The following is a 12,291-nucleotide window of genomic DNA, read 5'->3' as shown; positions in this document are numbered from 1 at the left end:
CCCTACTCGCCTAGGTGTCGACCTTAGGTGAAAAGGTTACGACCCTCGCTTTGCCCGCGATCTGTCAGGATGACACGAGAAAGCCTTTTTTCACCTATTGGGGCAGTGGTTTCCTGGACGCGAAGGTGACTCACACAGAGATCGTATTTACAAATTACCGCGTTTATTCATATGGAAAAACTTGCTTACAATGAGTTATACAATCCACAAGATGAAGTAAGGTCGTTTCCCCGATTCAAAAGTTCCACGTGGAGAAAGTTCGTCTCTGACGATTCGAATTCCAGGGGTACAAAGAGAGTTTATCTGCGACGATCCTGGGTAATGATCAGAAAAAGGTTCGTCTCTGGTGCTGTCTTCGAAGTTGGAAAGATGGGAGGGCGTCGTCACATGGTAGTCTGTCTTAGCTTTTGGATATTGATGTCTTTTCTTATATTCCTAGTCCGGGTTTCCTGGACTGACGTTCTCGATCACTACTTCACAACCTCTCCGTGTCTTTGGGATTCGGGTTTTTATATTATTTTTACCCAAAATCCCGAGGTTTTGGTTGGTCCGAAAGATGGTTCCCGGTAATTCTATTTGTCCCTGGTCTGTTGCCAAAGATGCGATTCGGGCCGCGGGATCGTCAAACATCCCCGAACTCCCCCGTCCGGGCCGTTTCCCTCTGGAGTCGGGTCAAGTTCTTCCTCAGATGGCGGTCCCGTAAATTTTACTCTAATGTGTATTTTTCTGTCCTGGAGAAGATGGAGCGATCCGGGTCGCCGCCCCATCCACAGGAGTGTTAGCAAGTCCCGCTTCGAACTCTCTGAAGGTGACTGTCCAAAGTTACCTCGACGGACGATCCCTCGGGGTTCTCACGTTGTACAATCGAGGATCTGTCAATTAGGTCGGAAATGCGACAATTAAATCGTCTCGCATTCCGTTTCTCGGCCACACCGGTCCCGTTTACGAAATCAGTCACCGACTTAATGGCTCTGACTGGACAGCCAGTTTGTTGACAGGGGGTATGAAGTCCCGGCCTCACATTAGTGACAGAATCATGAAACAACGGAAAAGATGACTTTAGAATAAGCTTTAGTATCTATTTTATGTGGCCTCAACATATTCCTGTAATTGATCAAATTCAAAATGTTTTGCAAGCTTGGAGCTTTTCAACTTGTAGTTAGGGCTTGACAGAAACTGTTCATTTCATATATTTTGGAAACTAAATTCTCGAAATATCTTTGGTATCACTTGTATAACACAACCCTTAGTCTAGTGCCAATTAAACAGATAGCTTCTCCATTCTATGACAGGAAGAAAGGAGTTTTATAACAATCCATTTTTCGGGAAACCGAAGATATCGATCCGACATTAATTTTAATTTTCAAAACAAGTGGGTTAACGCATTAACGACCTCGGCCATTCGGTCGTATTAATAAATTTAAAGAAATGCTAACGATATTTCTAAACAATGATACCAGTTATTACTTTAAAACTTTGTTTGAGGTAAAACTCAAACTAATCACCGTTATGATGGCGTAACTTCATGAATTGAAAATGTTAGGTTATAGTACAGGTATATCTCGTCTTACGTCGGTAATTGGTTCCAGGAGAGACGACGTAAGTCGAATTTCCTTGTGTAGTTACGACGTAAGTCGAAACTACGGTGGAAAACGCCAATAACGAGCCCTTAAAGACCGCTAAATAAGACGACAACACAGAAACACAGATGTTTTCGTGTTTCGTTCTCTAAGATCTATGATGATTATATTAACATTTACTGTAAATGTGCATATTTTAATATGATTTTATGTGCTTTTAACGCTTTTCTGGTGATATTACGACTTCAATATTTGTGGCGGACGGATGTAAAGTCGAATAAAATGACAAACTTGATTTTTATTTTTCCATATACTTTTTTGACAAACGACGTATAATCGAGAACGACGTAACTCGAGTTATACCTGTACTTTAAATATCGTAATGAATCGATAAACTGAAAATTAAATATTCAGAAATTGAATTATCCTTAACAGTAAATGTCCACCAACGTCCACATGGATAAACCCACTGACTTCTGGTAGTTGGCAATGGATTCGTTCCTGGCCGAAACGCTGGTCACGTGGCGTTTTCCGTGTTTTGTTTATGTTTGTAATACCTAAATACAACTCAGTTCTTCATAAAAGTCCTCCCGAAAGACCCCTTTCAGCTGATCGCTCACGTGTCGCGCTGCTGTAATAAAGTAAACTTAACCCAACATTCAACGAATAAGTCTCAAACTATGTATCGAACTAAATAAATAGAAAACAGAAATTAGTGAAAAAGAATAATTAGAAATTTCGGTTAAATTCTACCTAGGTAGCCCCATTGGCTGTGCCTGCAACTGTTCGTGCTCCCGAAGGTCCGGGAGGCTCCAGAAGGCCGCCGAGTGTTTAACGTCACTAGTCATTGATTCACGGTAGTTTGTGAACAAAATAAAAAACGTCTATAAAAAATGTAGTTAATCTAACTTAACCTAACCTAACCTAATATAACGAAACCGAAGCGCCGTCATTAAGGCTACCTAGGTAGAATTTGACCGAAATTTCATATTAATCTTAATCTACTGGCAGGAAAAAGCTAATAAAGGCATTTGCACTACCTTTCTGGTGCAGTAACAGCACGTTATGCGACTTGCTTTTACTGCACGTGGAACGCGCATGCAATAATTTTTCCCGTGACAAAAAATCACAGTATATTCCTAGGCTACAAATATACGTGATTGCATTTCTTTAATAGTCACAACTTATTATTTGTCAGCTATACGCGTGTTTCTATGAAAAAGTGTGTGTTTCTCTTTTGAAACTGAACAAGTGCGCCTTAGAAAATCGCAGGCTCGTTGCTATTCTAAGCAGTTCGAAAAGGATGACCGATAGTTATTAGTTTTACTTGTCTACGATATAAAATTCCAATAATAATAATACCTTCAAAGTTGGTTTACTGACACTGTTCAAAGTTGCTCTAAAGCAGTGGTTCCCAACCGGTGTTCCGCGGAACACTGATGTTCCGTTAGCATCTCCCAAGTGTTCCCCAGATTTAGTCGCAAATCGGAAAGTGTACAATCGTATTCGAGCCGCCGAATATCAAAAAATTAAAATCATAAAATTTTCATAAACTTAAATATATATGTACGACTCGTACTTATGGAGTGTACTACTGTTTGGAATAAGATAAAGACAATGATAAAAACTGAATGAAATATGTAAAAAACATCATGCACAAGTTTCCCATTAAAGTTATTTAGGTACATTTTTTCCTGTCTTAGAATTGGCGTTAATAATATGAGTAGAGATTTTGAATTATAACTGCTCAATTCTAATAAAATAACTGATGACAAGCTTATGTATTTCATATTAACTTAAGTAAGTGTTCCGCTAAAGAAAATTGCTCACAAAAGTGTTCCGCATCCTAGAAAACGTTGGGAACCACTGCTCTAAAGTATTGTAAGTGCAAGGACATTAAGACACAATGTAAATCTGGAAGCATTTTCCTGTGACGATGTTTGTTTTCCTGACGATGTAGCTATTATAAATTAATTATTATGTTTACGTAATATGCATATTGAACATACATAATATGATGATAAACATTATGTAAAGTTCATCGATGCAACAATAATGTAATGTAAACAATTATGTGAATCTCCGGTTGACTCAGTCATGCACACGATAGGCGTTTGATTAAGAAAATTCTGATCAAAATTTCAATTACCAAGACTCCTGACACCGGATAGGGTAATAAACTCGCGTTTAAATTGTTCCCGATTTGAGGAGGGAACATGAATAAGACGACGGAGTTAGGCAGAAGAAAATCCACACGAACTTCTTTTATATTAAGTAAAATTAGATTTATTAACAATAAAACAACACAAATTTTTATGAATACACAAATAAAAATTCTACAATAAATATTAAGTTCCAGAGCGATTCTAAAATAACTTTTTTCAATAAGTGAATTTATCACCAATGTCTATGAATGCTCGTTATTAAAATAAGGTCATTTTAATGATAGAATCATAAGATAATATTGAGGTTGCAATACGCTGTTATAGCTATTTCGATACGCCTGAAAATGTCTTTATATTTCATTAAGTAATTTCAGAATTTACTTCCGGGCTTTACCCAGCTGAACGGGCTCTTCGGAAAATATTCATATCCTAGATTTTAGCAACTGGATCCACGAATTCTTTGTTGGAGCATGATTTAATAGTTGTGTTGCTGAATCTTTCATGATTGAATGGACGTTATTCTACCCGGCACTTAAGATCGTTTTTGTTTAGTTTCAAAAGTCCTTTATATGATGACATATATATATATATATATGTGTGTGTGTGTGTGTGTGTGTGTGTGTGTGTGTTTTTAGAGGCATAAGTCACAATCAGTTTTTATATTATTTTTTCAATTTTAAATTCAAATATGTAAATTTAGTTCAGCAAAACGTCTAAGGGGCACGACAGCTTTAGGGTGATAGCAGGGGTCGTGTGTAATATCTCAGGTACGTACTAATTTAATGAGGATTTTATTTGTTATTAGCATTTACAATCATTTATAAAACTCGTTTATATCCACAAAATTAAGCTTTTTGACATTTTATAATAATTGATCGTATCAAAACTTTTTTAAAAAAATTCGCCCCACGCAGTTCATATATTCTTGCCCGCGAAGTTACCGAACTCGTTGCTGCATTTTTTGTTTTTTTTTTTAATTTTATGTGCGGAACCATCTCTTATGAGGCGTTATTTAAAATAATTTATGTATCATTGATTAATATAGCAGGGCTAAAGCCTTCTTTAGAGTTAGAGATACATTTTATAAAAACTTAAATGCCAACGAAGAATTATTGATTGTTACAACGTAACAATGCCGGACCGATATTTTTAGTCATATTGTAATTTATTTAATTTAAAATAAATTATGCTCTCCACCTGAAATTAGTAGTGACTTGTCCCTGTATATCACACTTTTCCGTTAACAATAGAGTCGTGGCAGTCATCTATTTAACTCCTTTCGGGAAAAAATATTTGAATTAAAATCACGTGACTTCCGGTCTAGTTTTTATATAGATTATTGGGGCCTCCTGCTCTTGACCTTCCCATATCTGATTTCGCCTTTCGTCTAGCGACTTCCTTTCTCGAGACTAAGATCACGACAATAAAAATTTATAGGTCTACAATTTTTTACAAATTCAGCCGAATATGAAGTAAAATTTTCACGCGGTTCAAGTAAACTGGAGATATGACACATGACACGTGACTTACTATATCCATAATTTAATAGTATTAATGCCCTATATACAAATTACAATAAGGTCATTTTTTGACTGATTGCAATACTTGACCAATCCGATTGTTATATATAAGAGAGGGCTTTCCCTCTGTTATATATAACAATCGGAAAAATAATAGGAAGCTACAGAGAGTAAAGAAAATGGATAATCGAAAAATTTCAAGCGCGACAAGGTTTCAAGTCATTAAATCCTACTTCACTAAAAAGTCAAGCATGATCTTTCCTATGCCAAATTTTGAGTCATAAACTGTGCACCAAATTTCAACTTTCAACTCCTAACCGTTTGGACTCTGCGCTGATTATTATTATTATTATCAACTTGTTGACTACGAACACAATACAGTGCTTATGACGATCACTTGGCTTTTCTTCTCCCTGTTATTTAGTTTTTAAAATTATTAGTTGATAGACTAAATAACAGGGAGAAGAAAAGCCAAGTGATCGTCGTAAGCACTATATTGTGTTCGTAGTCAACAAGAATCAAGCGCGACACGGTTTCAAGTCATTAATTATCAACTCGTCTCGATTATATATATAGATAAATGACGTCCTCCATTAGAAATGTAAACCAGCAAGATTTCAAGTAATACAAACTATTGTAACTATGCAGAACCAAACTTTCGTAATATTTCCTGTGAGAGAGTAGGACAACAAAGCAAATACAATCTGAAAACTTCCTGGTATTGCTAACATTCCAGTAGAACTATGAAAATGTGAAAAACAAACAATCATAAGATTTTTGACCAAACTTTTCAATAGTATAAGAGTTACAGGTAAAACACCAGAAGAATGGAGAACGATAATTATTGTTCGAATCTATAGAAAAGAGGATATAAAAATTATAATAATTATACACTAATCACTTTCCTTAGTCGTGCCCACACAATTCTTTTTTAGAATCCTGTAAACCAGAATTTAAAACCCTTATAAGGTTTTGATAGGAAAACAGTCTGGTTTAAAAAAGAAAAACTATTAAAAAATACACAGTATACGAGGTATTGACACTGCTATCTCGTCCCTCTGTGTGTAATCATTAATAAACCGTTACTTATATTAACTCTTAAATTATCATTCTTCCGAATCTATCAGATGGAAAAATATTATACCTTTGGGTTTCGAATTTTTACAATTCGGTGATGAATAACAAACCATTTAAATATATATATATAATATATATAAACAAGAAATTCAACTAGTTGAGATCGAAAGAAACAATTAGCATTGCTCTAGCAACACCGTACGCATAACCTAAAAGGAATTCAAAATGGCGACTGCCACGACGCATCACGGTATCGTGTCTTGTCCTTATGTTTACAGACCATGAACAAATGGAATATTTGAATCGAATGTAAGTCAGCAATTACATTTCCTTAAATTTCTTACAGTACGTGTAAATCGCAAGAAAATATTCTAAAATGCAGTTAATAATAAAGAAAACTTCCGTAATTCGAATTCGTCTTATTTGACTCGTTTCCTAATACTGTTGTCGAATGCGTGGAATCGAAAACGATAATTATCCCGTGAAAAGTCTATAAAAATTTAATTTACCACATCTAACAATTTAAGTTTTTTCCATTTATAAATGGTACTTTCTGAATTCTAATAAGCACCCTTCAGTAGTCGAGTAGATAAAACCATCGAACTTTGTAGTTAGACAGGGATTCGGGCATGGCCAACGGGCTGGAGTTTTCCGGGTTTCTTTCACTTTAGTAACATATGAATAGAGTCCAGCTTCCCGGGATGCATCTCCCTCGGGATATCGCTCACGTGGTGCGTTGCCCTAACCAAACTAAAATGTAAGGTGCGATTATTTATTGTGACGTCGTCACAATGCAGGTGTGCAACTTTTTCGTCACACTTGTTCTCAATTTTTTTAGTTGTGTCTTGCTCCTGTACTTTATAGTTTTCCTGTTAGCAGTAGAGTCGTGCCTGTTATCTAACACCGTTCGGCGAAAAATTTTGAATTGATGTAACGTGACTTCCGGTTCTGGTGAAATCGAAAGTTCTTATATAGTTAGTTAATTTGGACCTCCTGCTCCTAAGCATATCTGGTGTCGACTTTCGTCTGTCTAACACCTTTCTCGAAATTAAGGAAGGACAGACAAGCACACAGATAGACAAGGAACATCATTCGGAATTTACAAGTCTACAATTTTTTGATTTAGACAAATCATATGAAGTCTTTCGAACGTTAACGTTAACAACTTCCATCTCAGGCGCGGCCATCACGACCTATCCAACAGGGATCGTTTTTCAATTATTAATAGTAGACCGGTTTTAGTTAATTGTCGTTGACCATTCTGTCTCCCGGGATGAAGTCAACGGCTACTTTTGGTCGAATTACTTCGACCTCCTTCTGCAACAGTCTCAATTCTGTTGGCCAAGCGGTGTGGTGGCATTCGAATAGGATAATTGTAAAATACAAGGTTACTGGCGAGCTTAAAATATGTTTTAAGTGGTTTCCGAAGGTGCCGAGTTGAAATATATGTTCCGTTCTTCGTGAAATCTGATTGGTTGGCAGATTACCTTAATATTCGACCGCGAATAGTACAGTTTCTTAGAGTTAATATCAGGAAAAAATATATTTTAAATTTTTTAATGTATACTTTCAATTAATGTGTACTTGAGCAATGAGATTGTGCGATTTCGTACTGTCCGAGTATCGCGATAAACGTGGCAACGGTAGGCTGAAATGACCAAACTCTTTATATTGTTTTCGTTGTAATGTTTGTTATATTCTAGTGTTTGATTTATATAACTACAAAGATCATGTTATGTAAGGGTTCTTTATTCGTCTACTGTACAGGATATTTAAAAAATTTTAAATGTGTTAGTGTGACCACTCGGTGAGAGAAACCTTTGTAAATATAAATGAAATACTGTTATATAATATAATAAGAGGATTAGAAGTACGAAATAATTTAATAATTTCAGCCTTTGTTGTTGTCACTTTTTCCGGGACTCATCTGCTAGTTAATAATAATAATAATAATAAAAGTTGATTTTGGCAAAAGCGATTCAACTTTCTTGATTTTATAACTGTCCCAGCTGTTATATATAACGGAGGAAAAGCATGGTGATCAGTCAAAAAATGATCCTTCGAAGATTTTTACATTTCTGGACTTAGGGGACCAGGAAACATCGAGAAATGCAAATAATAATCTTAAAAAATCAGAGGTTTTTCCTTACGTATGGATGTTAATGTGTGTAAAGGTACGATTTTGTTCACTTTTTGTTGAAGCTTAATAACTCCTGTCCTTGTGTCGAAAAATTTCTGAAATTTTGAAGGAAATTTGTTTATTAAGAAAATTGGTGCTATTAAATTTCGGTAATTAAAGGTCGAGTAAGTGGGGAAATAATCGTGTGTATATCAGAAGGGTCGGATTTAATTAATGAGGATTTACCCGTTATTAGCATTTAGAATTTTTTTTACAAAAGCAATCCGTACCCTGAAAATTAAGCTTTTTGCCATTTAGTAATAGCTAAAAATATACAGTGTTTTTAAATAAAATATGATAAAGGATGGCTCCACCGAATGTTGCCGAAAAAGTTAAGCAACTCGTTGCTGAATTTCTTAATTTAGTTGTGCACTTCGGACAAACTTGCAGTAAACTATAATTCGTGGTCATTGTCTTGATTTCCTAGAATTTCTTTGTTTATATATATTATTGTGGATTTTATCCAAATACTACCTCTCGTTCCAGCTTGCCTTTTACTATTATCATCAGAATTGGATGCTGCAATCCAGTGGAAAATGAAAAAACTTCTCGAAAGACGTTTGCTCAGAAATAAGCACTTCCCTTAACTTCATTTGTTGAGCAATAAATTAAATCAATAATTCAATCAAATTAAATTAAATATTAAGAGACAAATGTGAAACCAGAGAACAGGTAAATAATTGTTTTATTTAAACAAATTTTGTAAATTATCCTTCAAAGATTCTAAACGAAATTATTCTCTTGAGAATCTTTCGTGAAATTTTAAGTATTCCAAAAATACATCTTAGATCTGACGTTTTCTTTTGCCTCGTTTAGATAAACCCTGCAATGTCTTTAAATGAGCTTCGGCTAAGAAGTTGTTAATTCCAGTGTATTCGGAGTTTGTACCACCGTTTGATCTAAAATGTCCGACCCTCTTTGACTTTCCTACAAAATAGTTCATAATGGGCCTGTTGCTATATTTTTCTGCAGTGATTTTCTCCTCCTTTGAAGCAGTTTTCGCTTCATTGACAAAATCCTCGTCGTTTCGAAGAAATAATAAAGCTAATTTATTTTCAATTTCTTCTAAAGTTGCCATTTCTTCGATTGTTGCACATCCTGCAGCAATTTCTCGTACTTCGATTTGTTCTTCTATATTCTCTTCCTCTGTTTTTGCTCTTTTTTGATTTTCAAGTTCTGCTGACTCTTTCTTTCTTTTATTATTCATTTGCCCAGCCATTTTCTGCAGAATCGTCTATGTGAAACGACGATTACTACACGAAGCTCTGTTGAATGTTATAAACGACAAAGGAAATTGTTGAATAAGAATTGAAATCCTTTGTTGACATTGTCTCAATAGTTTCTTAATTTATTTTACGCTTATTTTGATTGACTGAAAATTAGATGTAATTACCCCATTCCTTTCTAAACTAAAAATAAGAATAAATTACACATAATATAAAAGAAAAAGTTTCTATACTTGATATTGATCTTGATATAAATCAAAATTTAAAATTGTGTGTTGTTTTACTAAAATTAAAAGGTAATATCAATTTGTATTATTTTATTATAGTTTTTGATATTACAATAAAACGTTTATTCATCAATTTACAAATTTTTCCACATTGTTCTTCCTTAATGCGTACTCTTTTGCGTTGAAGTAACTGTCATGTACTTCATATACTACTAGATTTGTCCGTTAAGAATGAGAAATTATATTTTTTGAGTGAAAGCAAATGAATGAACTATCAAGTACAATATTTTATCAAATGAAACGTATTGTACATTACCGAAATTTAATATATATATATATATTTCTGGTAGATGTATTTTTATCGTGATAATGTGCCATTTTTTTCACCAAAAATATTATTGGCTAAACTCGAAGTAATTTTATCTTATCCTTATTATTCCAAACACAAGGAAAGTTTATTCTGATTACTTTTATTAATTATCATCTAAATAGGCACCAATTTCTCATGGAAAATCCTCCAGCGAGCCATACGATCTGCAGATCGCTCACAAATAAACCGAAACTGAAATCGATTCGGGTGACACGAGATCGAGTGTGTCGTTGTAAAAAGTTTTCTTGCAGTCAGACAGACACAAACCCATGATCGGTGTTCTATTAGCTTTAATCATCCAGTCATTGATGAGTGATGTGATCACTTAATGAAAACGTAATCTTTCGAAACAATTAAATGTAAACATTAACTTTATATAATTTTTAATTTAGTCTTATTTTATATTAGTTTAGAATGGAATTGGAAAATTATGTTTAATTTTGGAAAGGATTCAATCAAAATAAGCGAAAAATAAATTACGAAACTATTGAGACAATATCAACAAAGAATTTCAATTCTTATTCAACAATTTCCTTTGTCGTTGTTTGCAACATTTAACAGAGTTTCATTAATAATCGTCGTTAGCCATAGTGTAATTTATAAAAAATGGCAGGCCGAAGAAGTAATAAACGAAAGAAAGTGTCGACAGATCCTGCAAATAACAAAAGAGCAAAGACAAAGGAGGACAATGAAGTAAAAGAACAATCACAAGAAGATGAAATTGCAGTACAACGTGCAACGATTGAAGAAATGGCAAGAACCAAAGAAATTGAGAATGAATTAGTCTTTGTACTCCTTCGAAACGACGTGGATTCTGCTGTTGAAAGAAAATTTATTTCAAAGAAGAAAATCGTTGCAGAAAAATATAGCAACAGGCGTATTGTCAACTATTTTGTAGGAAAGTCAAACAGAGTCGGAACTTCTAAATCAAACGAAGGAGATGCAAACTCGGAATACACCTGCATTAACAAATTGTTGGCCAAAGCTCACGAAAAGCAATTGCAGCGTTCATCTAAAGGTGGCAAAACAAAACACGAGAATTAAGATGTTATTTTTGAAATACCTAGTTTAAAATTTCATGAAACATTCGAGGAATCATACATTTTAGAACAGTTGAATGCAAATTTACAAAATTTCTATAAATAAAACGATTTTTTCTCTAATGCGGGGTTTTATTTAAATTTTTTAATAACTCAATTTAATTTAATTGAATAATTAAAATACGCTTAACGAATCGAGTTAAGAGAATGTTTATTCACAATTAAATGATTTCTGTTTAATCGTTATAACATTGATTCGCTTTTAGAGTAAAATTCTATTTATAAGTATAATTAATTTTGTTATTTATACCATCGTCTGCATTTATAACAAATGTTTTTTGTTAATCTGTGAAAATAGATTTTTGAAATGCAGTGATCGAGCTTCTTCGGCAGTGATTTTGCGAAGTAATTCCTCGATCGTTTTTAGCACATGAACAGAATTGGTAAAACGACGTGTCGCGGCGGAGACAGAATTTTAAAATTCGACCTAAAACGGGAGATATCGAGAATCGAAACTCGTCTCCATGTTAAGTCAATGGGAAAATTTTGCATCGTAAAAGTGTTCCAAAAACCTATTATAAAAATCAACCACATAACTATATCGTTTGAATTGAAGCTAATAATCTCTATGGATTTGTGATGAGTTCTTATTTACCTGTAAATAATTTCAGGTGGTTATCTGAGAATGAAATAAATGCTTTAGATATTCATACCGGTAATATCCCGGATAGGAATTATATAAGCTATATTATAGAAGTTGATTTAAAATATCCCCGAATGTTCATGACAGACGTAATGATTTACCATTAGCTTTTGATCACATCAATCAAATTATCAAAAATTGGTATTAACTAAATTAAACTTAAAATATAATTATAATAATACAGTAGAGCATCTATTATCCGAC

Source organism: Centruroides vittatus, unplaced genomic scaffold, assembly GCF_030686945.1.
Source record: "Centruroides vittatus isolate TY-2023 unplaced genomic scaffold, ASM3068694v2 contig_2346, whole genome shotgun sequence".
Taxonomy (NCBI): Eukaryota; Metazoa; Arthropoda; class Arachnida; order Scorpiones; family Buthidae; genus Centruroides; species Centruroides vittatus.
The sequence above is the reverse complement of the archived record's forward strand: the minus strand, read 5'-3'. Positions refer to the sequence as shown.